Raw genomic sequence first — 12,286 nt, 5'->3', positions numbered from 1 at the left:
CTTTTGGAGAAGAAGGAAAATGTAGATTTAGGTATGTATCTCACATCTGTTTTTATCCATGACATACATAGATATATAACACGGGGTCACAAAAATGCATGGGAGGGGGTCCATTTTTCGCAGAGCCGCCAGGCAGTCCTTTTAGAACATAAACGGGCCCATGCCATTCCTCATCCCCAACGCTCCAGCACCTTCCCGCTCCCTGAGAAGGGGACACAAGTGTCCTCCGTGGCCTGCAAGCCTCTCTGTGCTCTCGCCAGCTGCTCTCCAGACCTGTACTTGCCGGCCTGTCCTCCTGGGTGTCCACAGCCAGGCAGCCCCCTGCCCCACCAGCCTCAGAGGCCCCCCCCCCCCGCCCCCGCTCCGCCCCTCCCAGAGCCCCTCCCCTGCATGACTTCTGCGGAACTGCTTCCTGGGGAGGGGCTCTGACCACTGTGGGGACAGTGACCCTTTTTCGCCCCGGCAGCTTCGCTCCCCTTACCCGACTTTATCGTCTAAAGAACATTTGTGGGGGCACCTGGGTGGCTCAGTCGGTTGAGCACCCGACTTCAGCTCAGGTCATAATCTCACGGTTCGTGGGTTCGAGCCCCACATCAGGCTCTGTGCTGACAGCTCAGAGCCCGGACATTGCTTTGGATTCCGTCTCTCCCTCGCTCTCTGCCCCTGCCCTTCTGGTGCCTCTCTCTCTGTCTCTCATAAATAAATAAACATTTAAAATTAAAAAAAATAAAGAGCACTTGTCACCACCCGATCATTTGCATCTCATTTGCATGCTTGCTTAGGGTCTCATTCCTGGGACTAGAACACACACCCTGAGTTCCTATGATGCCATATTCCCAAGACACAGAATAACGCTGGGCCTGGCGTATGACCTCCGTAAATATTAACGAAGTGAGTGAATGGATAATATACAGCAAACCGCACTTAGTAGTTGCCTCTCAGGAGGGGACAAAGACTGTTCTAGAAGGTGGTCATGGGGAACCGTAGCTTGATCGGTAAGGTCTAGACCATTTACCGTGAGAATGCGCTCATGGATTGCTTGAGAAAATAAACACCAATGAACGTTAGGAGAAAGGCAGCGGCGAGCCACCGCGATGAGTCCTGTGCAGGAGGACAGGGGCTCCTCTGGGAGCGCACGGGAATGTGAGCTGGGAGACCGGGGAGCGGAAGAGTGGTCAGGGGAGAGGAGAGGAGGGGCAGTGTGCCAGGCAGAGGGTGAGATGACCCCGTCTCCACCCGCAGGAGGCGGGGCTGAGCGTCAATGCCGCCTGGAGGGCCGGTCCGAGAAGATGGCAGGAGCCCGGGCTACAGTAGAAACATAGATGGTTCCCTGCTTCCCCCACTGAGAAGGTCTCCATGCGAAGCAAACTCAGCACAAGTTGTGTAAGGGGAACAGGCATCGCGCTTGGCTCTCCTGGAGCATCTCTTGTCCCACCGCGTGGCCACAAGTGGCCTGTGACCTGGGAGGAGCGCTCAGCTGGGAGCCCAGCAGCCCTGCCCTGGGGCTCGCCCTCAAAGGCCCATCTTGAGTCGGGGTTGAGGAAAGGGAGGGACTGTTAGTGGGTTTGGGGGGATGAAGGGAGGGAGGGACAACAGCAAAGGCCACCCACTGCTTCCTCATCCCTGGGGAGACACTAAGCCCCATGGTCCCTGCAGAGTTTCGAATGTTCCCCCTCCTGCTCCTTTCTTCCCTCCCTACATGCCCTCCCTTGTCTGACTCCCTTCTCGCCTCTTCAGGCCTGTGTTGATTCCTTCCTTCCCCCGGTCCCCCGGGCCATGCTCTCGGTGGCCCTCAGGCCTTGGTAAATGCCACGCATCTGACTGAAGCATGGGCACCTTTAAGGCTGTGGCTTCAGAATGTCCAGCAGCCCGAGGAAGCCTGACCTCGGTGCCCCCACAGCCCCTGGAAACACCGACATCCCTCTGTGCTGAGGCTGTGCTGTCACAGATGGGGACAAGATGCCATCACAGGGCCAGAGTCAGGAAAGACTTCCAGACAGAGAGCGGCCTTGCACGCTGGGGGAGGATACAGGGCCTTGGGGCTCACACTCCCAGTTTCAATGGAATCCCAGAACCTGGGTCAAAATTCCCATTCCCCGCTGATGGGACATGGGGGTGGGAGGGCCGCTGATGGAGCTCAGGGTTAGCGGCATAGAGCCTGTATTCAGGGAGGACGTTTTCCAGCCTCTCCAAGAAGGGCAGCTGGACCAAACTGAACGCCCATCGTGGCCGAGGTAGAAAGCATTCATTGCTTTTGCAAGCTCGAGAAAGATCATCCAACTTAATTAAGATCTCCCCATCCTGGGAACATCCATCAGTTGTTGGCATGGCGGGAGCAGGCAGGGGAGGAACGGTGAGAGGCGAGAACGGAGGCCTCGGAGGGGGGCGAGAGGGGCAGCTGTGTGGAGCAGGAGCACCCCCCACACACCGGAGGGTCTGCTAAATGTTCCTGGGGTCCCAGCCTCGGGTGCCCACAGTGGAGGGCAGGGAGCAGAGAGCAGCATCTTAATTAATCCCCAGGGAGCGCCCTGGCCCCAGCATCACTCTCCGCTTTCAATCACTCAATCCTCCTAATTCCTCAGCAATTTAATTAAAGGATCTTCCCCTTTACGATCATGTCTCAGTTTCCTCAGAGCAGAACGAACAGAATTCGGAGGCACCAAGGCTGATTCGACCGCAGTTGTCTCCCCATCAGGACAGAAAGGACCCACACTCTCCGCGTCCAGGCCCCTTATACAGAGCAACAAATCGAGGCCCACGGAGAAGAAGGGGCATCCGCAGGGCCACCCAGGAATCAGATAGCGACAGACCCACCCACCTCCATCAGCTCTAGAAAGGGCTGTGCTCTTCAATCCGCGAACTCCCCTTTAAGATGACATGATATTTGTGAAAATGAAATTATGATTATAAAGGTGCTCGGTTGCTAGAAATCAAAACAAAACACAAATCCCTTTGCCGTGTCTGTGAACTTGGCCCTGCAGACCCAGGCATCTAGGACAGGGGTCAGTAAACTATGGTCTCTGGCCCACGACCTATTTTTTTGTAAATAAAGTTTTATTGGAACACAACCACGTGTACTGGTTTACATACTGTCTATGGCTGCCTTCAGGTTATGACAGCTGAGTTGAATAGCTCCAACAGACCGTATGACCCACAAGCCCTAAAATATCTATCTGGTTCTTTGCAAGAAACGTTTTCCAAGTCCCAGAGAGGTGCAGAAGCCCATGATTCCATCACGAATCCTCCAAGGGCCAAAGGAACCAAAATAACCATCCTACATCAAAGAGAGTAACAACGGCTATCAAATATTGAGTATGCACTCTGTGCCACCAGATGACAAGGACACCAGATGACAAGTTTTGGAATATTTCCATCCTTAGTCCTTGGACTAAACCCTGCAGCTGGGAAGTAACATCCCCACTACAGAAGAGCTCGCTGTAACTCAGTGAGGCTAAGGAATTTGCCTGGGGTCACGGAGCCTCACTCCAGGCTCCACCTGCTGTCAGGCCCCTTCACCAAGAGCTGACACCTCCTTTCCCCAGGCGTGGACCAGAGTGCAGAGAGCTGGGTGCGACCTCAGAGGTCCTCTGGGACCAGCCCCTGGCCCTAGGCTAGGGAAACTGAGGCCCAGACAACAGAAGAGACCTCCAAGGTCACTCGGACAGTCTGTGGCAGAGATGGGGAAAGGGCCCGAGGCCTCTGGCTCCCGATGCAGAGCTGCATCCATCCGATCAGGCCGAACTTCAGTCGCACACAGGACGGACGGATGGGGCACCTGGAGTCAGGTGAGGCACCTGCACAGTAGCCATGGACAGGAGTTTCATCACCCCCATTTATCAGATAAGGATAACTGAGGCCCAGAAATAGAAAGGAATGGGTCCCAGGACACACATCTCATAGAGCCGAGACATGAACACCGGCTCCCCTGAACGTGAGGTCTGTTGTCTCCCACCTCCCCAGACGGCCTGCACACCCACTGCCCACCTATACCCACCCTGGGCCAGTGGCTTGGGTCGTCCAGGGGGCTCCTAGCTCCCCCTGCTGGTTTGTGAACGCCACAGCGCCATTTCTCAGTTTCTCTAGTTCAAACCCTGCTCTGGCCCCACACTGACTCCCACGGGGGGGGGGGGGGGGGGGCGTGCACTTACAGGTCACAGTGAGGTTGCACAGGCTTCAGCACCACTGAGATGATGGACAGCATGCAGCGGTGCAGGAACACTGGAAAAGGCAGGTGTCGGAGCCGGGCAGCCGTGCGTTCAAATCCCCGCCCGCCCAGACGCCCACCCATCTCCCGCAAAGGCCTGTGTTCCTCTCAGAACCGTGATTCCACGCTGTGAAGTGGGGTGGCCACAGGCTACCTGTGGGGATTAGGAGGGACTGTAAGCAGGCACGTAGAGGAGCCACGGGCACACACAGGACCCGACCCTCAGTCTCCCTGGAGAGGCCAGTCTCGGCAGGCGGTGTTCTGCCCTCTCTGCCTTCACCTCCCACAGCACCCGGGGTCTGCCGGCTCGGGATTCCGCCCTGTCTTGTGCCGACTTCTCAAGCCGTTCCAAACCTTGGTCTCCCAAACACCTTACAACGGGGAGAAGCTGTGTGTTGCCTATTTTCTATATGTCCCGTGGGGGCTTTTACTGGATGTTCAACAGACGTCCCTCGACTCTTAACTTTTCTCACCAGCAGCCAATGAGGGGAGAGGGGCGGGAGCAAATTACATTGGCCTTGGGTGGGCAGGAGTGGGTCCCAGCGCTGCCCTGCGAAGCCTCACTGGGAGACACTGGCCGTACCTAACTGCTCTGTGTTGCAGACGTCATTCTGAAAGTGGAGGAGGTCAGATCTGATCAAAGGCTCTCTTTTTTTTTTTTTTTTTTAATTTTTTTTTTAACGTTTATTTATTTTTTTGGGACAGAGAGAGACAGAGCATGAACGGGGGAGGGGCAGAGAGAGAGGGAGACACAGAATCAGAAACAGGCTCCAGGCTCTGAGCCATCAGCCCAGAGCCCGACGCGGGGCTCGAACTCACGGACCGGGAGATCGTGACCTGGCTGAAGTCGGACGCTTAACCGACTGCGCCACCCAGGCGCCCCACAAAGGCTCTCTTAAATGGGGACTCACGAGGGGCGCCTGGGTGGCTCAGTCGGTTGAGCGTCCGACTTCGGCTCAGGTCACGATCTCATGGTTCGTGAGCTCGAGCCCTGCGTCGGGCTCTGTGCTGACAACTCGGAGCCTGGAGCCTGCTTCGGATTCGGTGTCTCCCTCTCTCTCTGCCCCGCCCCCTGCAACTGCCCTGAGGTTGCGTGTGCGTGGCTTCTTGGGGGTAGAAGGTCTGTGGCTTTCATCGGAACCCCCAAAGGGCTCAGTGGCCCTGCCACACACTGCCGTTCTCAGACCGTGTGTCCAGAACACTGGCCTCCACCATTCGTAGAAGCATAATTGTAAGTATAATTTGCAAGGTAATGATATAAGTAATGTGTAGTTATACATGCAATTGTCATTTGGCCCATCGTAAGCCTTTAACAATGGATTGGCATCCCTTGGGATATTTTATGGCTAAAATCTGATCATTTTTTGGTGTTACCGCAGGAGCGTACCCCGAAGGAGAGAACACACGCCCTGGGCAGTGGGGCGGATCGCCTGTAGCCTCTCCCAGGACAGCTGTTTACGGGGCATATGCCATTTTGGCAGATGTTTTGACCATGAGTGTATGTGCTGCGTACAAATAAATGTGCTCTGAACCTTTTAATCTTACGGATACGTGTTTTACAAATGGGTTTCCAAGGAACAGAGATCGTTCTTGCTTTTTTTTTTTTAATTTAATGATAATAATGATAATAATAAGGCCTGTGCCCTTTTCTGAGCCGGGTGCCCTCAAGTCCCTCCCTCTTCGACATCTGGGATCTGGTGGGAGTTCTGGGGTTCACACAAGCCTCATGTTTCGCTCCCCCCGGGCCCATGCTTCCTGAGGGCAGAATAAACACTGTTCGGATGAACGGAACAGGGAACAGAGAGCGTGCGCACGGCATCCTTTGTGGCTCTCTGCTTAGCGGCCGGTACCCAGGAAGCGTGGGCGGGAGTAAGTGCACCTGAACACCGTCGCCCCGCACACATTCGGGGCTGGACAGTCTGGAGGACGCTCAGCTGTAGACACTCACCCCCCGTCAGCCTGGACTCAAACCATACGATTTCAACCACATGAAGAATTCCAGCACACATTCCGTGTTAGAGCTCTGAAAACACTGTACCAACAGAGACAGGCCGCTTGCCGTGTGGACACATCATGGACGAGCCGCTTGCCGTGTGGACCCATCATGAAAAGAGGGTACCCTGAGGCCTGCAGCCACCTGGGTCCCTCCACGTGATCAGCCCCAATTTGGAAATGACTTCTTTTATCTTCTCGTTGTGTTCACGTGTTGTTCTTCTGATTTCATTTAGTTGTCTGTGTTCTCCTGAACCTTGCTGAACTTCTCTCTTTTTTTTTTTTTTAAAGTTTATTTATTTTGAAAGAGAGAGAGGCGGACAGAGAGGGAGACAGAGAACCCCAAGCAGGCTCCGCGCTGTCAGGGCAGAGCCTGACGCGGGGCTCAAACCCACGAACCGTGAGATCATGACCTGGACTGAAATCAGGAGTCTGACGCTTCACCAACCGGGCCACCCAGGTGCCCCTCACTGAACTCCTTTGAGACGATTATTCTGAGTTCATTGTCAAGCATTTAATGAGTCTCTGTTCCTTGAAGGTCAGTTGCCGGGGCTTCGTCAGTGCCTTGGATGGCGTCACGTTCGCCAGATTCTTCAGGACTCTCATGGCCTCTGGCTGCTGTGTGTGCGTCTGGAAGGGCAGACCCCCTTCCACTCTTCGCAGACCGTCTTCTCCCGCCTGGTGCCTGGACCGACAGGGTTGGGAGAGAGCTGGGGTGCGGGGCTGCGGCCGCGTCTGCGGAGAGGTCCTGTCAGCAGGCCTGTTACTGGGGGACGGGCAGGCATGGCTCCCGCTGGGTCCCTGGGCTGAGGAGACCCCGGGTGAGCAGGGCTGGAGCCGGGCCCAGTCAGGTCCACGGGTGCCGGGCCCGTTACCAGGGACACTGACTGGTGTGGATCCTCCCAGGTCCCTTGGCAGATGGGACTGACGGGAGGGCCACGGAGAAGGGGGGCCGGAGCTGAGTCCACGGGGCACGGGGCCGCTTTGGGTCTGCAGCTGGGGCCACGCCACGGTCAGGGGTCTGCACCGAGGCACCGGCCTGCCTTCCCAGGGCAGCCGTCCTGGCTTCAGGCTCCGCTGGGGTTTCACAACCCCCTGCCCAGGCCCCAAGGCTCCCACAGAGGGACTTGGTCCGTGGCTGGCTGCCGCATCAGCGTTTCTGGGGCGGGGGGAGGCCCGAGGACCTCTCAGCTCTGCCCCCTACATCCACACCTTCCCAAGAAATGGCTCTCGTGCCAGGATGGCGATGCGGGGTCTGCTCTGCGCGGTGCGCGTGTCCTCCGCCGGCAGGTTTATGGCCATTTGACCCTGCCCCCACCCCGAGAGCTCCCCACCGCAGACACTTAGCAAGGAAGGCCAGGCGTGCGCACGAGGAAGGACTGAGGGAGCAAGTAACTTCAGGTTTGCAAATATCCCAAGAAAAGCTGTTTGCCACAAAGAAACGAGACACTTCAGGACTTCCTCCAAGGTCACGGGTGGGCCGGGACCAGACTCCCAGCTCTGCAGTGTCCAAGGCTCAGGGCTTCTTCCTTCCACGGGGTGTCGGGTCTCCCAGCACTGGGGGCGGCCGGTGTCTGAATCACAGCGGAGAGGACTGAGCTGACAGCACCCTGTCTTCTCTGCTCTCTTCTCACAGATTCATGGGTGGCTGCCCCCCTCAGGTTCCCCCCACCCCCAGGTGGCAGAGGCTTGTCCTACAGCAAGGGATATGCAAGGACCCAGGCGTCTCCCCCGCCTCCTTCCAACAGGAGGTCTGATGATGAGGTCAGAGGCGGTAAAGGCTAGGCTGCTGTCAGGGCACAGAGCAAGAGGGGACAGGCCTTTCCCAGGAGTGCAGCGGGGACCCCAGCCCCCCTAGGATGTCCCCTCGGCGTTTCACAGGCTCACTTGTCTTGTATAATTGGAGCAGTCTCTTTCCCTCTCTGGGCCTCAGTCTGCTCATCTATAAAATGGGGCTGCTGGACTGTCCTCCCCTCCAGTCCCTTCGGCTTTGGAACCCTGGGCCCTGAGCGCAGTCTCTGCTCTGCTTCGCTGTCCCTCTTGATCCCTGCAAACCGGGGAGTCTCCCCTGGACTCCCCCAGCCTCTGGGGCTCCTCTGGTCCAAGCCCACCCTCCAGCTCCACTGACACCATGCCTGCAACACGGTGATTGCGGAATGAAGACGATGACAGCCATCGTTAAGGACCGTGGTAGTTAGCCCTGGTCGGATGCTTGTGTGGGCCAGGAAAAGGGTACAGAAGCCTCCCCGCGGCTGGATGAGGAGCGTCCCACCACGATAACCACTTCAGAGATGAGAGAACTCGGGCTCGGGGACAACACGTGACGCACCAGCCAGTACCCGGTGAACCCGTGACTCCAACCCAGGACTGTGACCTCAGACCCTGCGGAAAACATACCCACACTTCCTCTTCACAGAGGGCCAGCTGAGAGGTTTTCAGAGGCCCCCCAGACCAGACTACTACAGTCACCACGCTGGGACCCGAGAGGGACAGAAGCCAGGCGGTCTTGCTTCCCACCACAGCCTACAGGACCTGTGTTTCAAGGCCAATTCCCGTCCAGGTATCTGGGTAGGTGCTTGGGACCTAAGCGCCCGTCACGGGGGGCTGTACCCCTAGTGCTGTCTTATTAGCCTCTCCTGGTCCACCAAGAGCCCCCTGGGGGCGAGGCTGCTGCAGGGACGCGGCTCCGTCACCTACAGGTCTGGTCCTGGGACAGTCGGAAGAGACACGCTGAACGGCAGGACCAAGGCCACGCGCAGGCAGGGGGAGGCAGCAGGCACCACAGGCGACTCTGGCCTGACACGTCCTTCTTCTGTCTACACAGACCTTCTTTCTCCCTTTTGTCTGCTTTGTGATAGTTAATATACCAAAACCGTCACTGCCTTCTTAGCCTGCAGGAAGTGTAACAACCGTTATCTACCACAAACCACCCAAGCCTTAAATTGCAGCAGGAACAGTGACAGTGATAGATTAGAATTTTTTAAATCAAACGCCAACGTGGCCCCGTCATGGCTAAGAGAAGGGCCGAGCTGACTTGAAAATAATTTACTTAGAAAATTTTGTGATGCATGGTAAATTAAGTCCCCCTCCAGCATGCTGTTTTATTTCTCCAGCCAAGTATCCGTCTGCTTAATTGATTCCCAAAGATTTCCTCCTCCGCCTTAAAACTATCATCACGGGGGGAGACAGACATGCGAGGCCGGGTTCCGTCCAAGGACGAGATGGGACAGTTCACTTTGAAATTTTAGAAGGGGTGGGGGAGACGGATTTGTCATCAAAGAGTTCTTTTTTTTTTTTTTCCTCCCCTCCAGCCTTGAAACATGGAGCTGAAGAACAAGGGGAAAATCATCAGTGACAACAGCTAATGAGTTTTAAATCCTTATTACAAGAAAAATTAATCTGCTAAATTAGCCCTGTAGACACAGGTTAGAAAATGAGTCACCATCTCCTCAAAACTGTGACACTCAGAGCAGGTAAGGTGGGTCAAACTTGCCGTGGCCCGGCCACGTTGTGCGGCCACATCGGGAGGCCACGCCTCGTCACCGAGCACGGTCTCCAGGGGCCAGAGCCGTCCTTCCACGCCAGACTGCTGTGGTAAGCACAGCACAAAAGTCATCCCCGTGAATCTCGCTACCCCTGGGGCTGTTTTCTACATTCCCCGAGGCACCTGCGTCCACGGGATGGGCCGGAACCCCCGCGCCTCGCAGCGCTGTGCTGTGCTAAGCGGGCTGGAGGCATGTCTGGTCCTGTCGCAGGAAGCTGTTCACACCCTGCGGCCATCCCTCTCTAGCCCCCCTAGCGCCACGGCGAGGGGACATCACTTTCCCAAGTTACACAAGCTCTAAGCAGTGGAGTCAGGCCCAGGTATGTAATGCCTGGACTTCTGCTGCTCGTTCGAAAGCCTGGCCCTACGGTGACATATGGCAGCCTGGGGGGCGGGTCCCCACCGCAGAGGGAGAGCCCGCCCAGATGCGGGCTGGCGTCAGGGCTCCTGGAGGACAAGACCGGCTGAAGGGGCGCCTGGGGGCGGGGGGGCACAGAGCCAGGGGTCTTCGAGAGCCAGGCCAGCCAAACATCATAGGCCCCCCTTGGCTGCTCCCCATCGCGACTCTGTGTCTGACCTTGGGGGGCCCTGAGGCTCTTGTCTTCTGCCGGCTCCAGCTCAGACCTGCTGTTGCCTCCTAGCGACATGGTTCCTGGGCTCCATGGAGGGGCTCTTGCTCTCTTGCCTCTAAGTCTCCTCCCCACTGCTCCCCGAAATTGACCTTGACCCCCACACCGTGTCCTTGCTCTGCCTGCCTGGTGTCAGGGCTGGAAGATAACAGGAGAGGCGGCAGGCCGCTGAGAGTAGCTGATGGAATGGGATACTCCCACTGGATTCAAGTCCCACAGCACTTTCTGCCCTCAGATGTCACCCAAGGTGGGTTCCTTACTGAGCCTCTGTTTTCTCAGCTGTAAAAGGGACAGAAGAGTTGGCCGAGGGTACTTTGGTTATCAGCGCGGATCTTGCTGGGGCTCTAATTCTGGCTCTGCTACTTCTGTGTGACCTTCAGCAAGTTTCTTAACCGCTCTGTGCTAATATTCCCCATCAGTAAAACTCTAACGATAGCACCATTCTCGCCTTGCTGTGAGAATTCGTAACATCCACAAGGCTGGCACAGAGCGAGCACTCAAGCGTCGGCAGTTCAATCTTACGAAGACACAGGTGGATGGAGAGACCGAATACAGCGACGGAGGGCAGAGGGCCTAGTGCGGTACCTGGCACACAGTAGGTCCCTGTCACACACAGTAAAACAGGAAGGCAGGAGCCCAGTCTCCCAAGCACAAATTGTCACTTCTCTTGGCCCAAAATACAGTGTGGGTCAAGAAGTATCCAAGGAAACAGCCAAGGGGGAATAATCAGAACTAAGGAACCCATCACTTGGGCATACCACTCAGACGCACCCCACGCTCAGCACTAGGTCCCTAGGAAAGGCCTCTAGAGATCCGGCCGCCTGCCCTGCCCCTCCAAGCAGCCACAGTGGGGTGTCACCCACTGTCTGCCTTGGCATGATTCGGTGGGGGGTGGGAGGGAAGCAAAAATAAACCGTCTGCTGCCCAACATCTGCAATGAGCAAAGCCTCCCCAGGAACAGCCCTGCAAGGGGAGAGCCAAGGGCTGGATGGTTTCAGGACCGTGGCCAAGGGAAACGGTCTGTGGGTACAAAATACGGTGTGGATGCACTAAACAGCAAAACTCTTCCCTTCCTTCACCCCATGCATCCTTTTCTCTCCCCACCCCCTTCCTTCCAGGCCTAGCAAGGTCCTAACCTCACTCAGGGGTCCTTGCCTCCGTCCTCTGGAGTCATCTCAACCAGCCAGATGCCACAGGCTCCCAAAGTTCCAGCTGCACCACAGCGTGGCACAGGTGGGACACAGAGCAGGGCTCGGCTGGGCCAGTCCACACCGGCTCCGGGTCTCCATTACTTCCCATCTCCCGGGTGAGCCTCCACCCTGCCTGGCCCCGGGCTCGGTGGAGGTGACAGCCATGTCTTCCACGGCCCCCCTTTGGGCTCTGCTTCTGCAGATGCTTCCGCTTGGGCTTCCTGTCACCTGCTCACTCTTCCACCCTCTGACCCAGGGCTAAGTCCTTGAGGCCTGGGGCGCATCACTGCTGAGCTGTGTTCCCAGCTCACAGCCCAGTGCCCGGCCACTGGAGGTAGCTGACTGGCCTGTGTGGACTCAGTGTGTGACTGAACGCATGCCAGGCACCGTGACAGGCCCAGGAGAGGGGAGACAGTGGACACCAGGCTTCTGCAACTGGACTACACGTGAACCTCAGCTCCACTCATAGGCGGGGACATGAGGCGACCCTGTCCAGCTGCTATGGGATTCTCCTAGGAACCCACCGTGAACAACGGGAAATAAGTATTTGCCGTGTTCCTACTACGCGCAATTACGGCAATGCGATCACGGTAAATCCTTGAAACAAACCAGGCAAATGGGGCGAATGATTTATCCCGTTTTACGGGTGATGACACAATACTCTTAAAGGTTAACCAACATCACAACAAATCCTCACTGTGGAAATCGGACTCAAACCAAAGCCTGT

The 12,286-nt window shown here is 56.6% G+C and overlaps 1 protein-coding gene across 1 annotated transcript in view; it reads right to left on the bottom strand.

Moving 5' to 3' along the window:
• ZFAT (zinc finger and AT-hook domain containing) overlaps positions 1–12,286 on the bottom strand; it is a 350,311-nt gene that overhangs the window by 48,344 nt on the left and 289,681 nt on the right. The window lies entirely within an intron of this gene.

Source organism: Puma concolor, chromosome F2 (genome assembly GCF_028749965.1).
Source record: "Puma concolor isolate L17-30 chromosome F2, mPumCon1.1.hap2, whole genome shotgun sequence".
Classification (NCBI taxonomy): domain Eukaryota; kingdom Metazoa; phylum Chordata; class Mammalia; order Carnivora; family Felidae; genus Puma; species Puma concolor.
The sequence above is the reverse complement of the archived record's forward strand: the minus strand, read 5'-3'. Positions and strand labels throughout refer to the sequence as shown.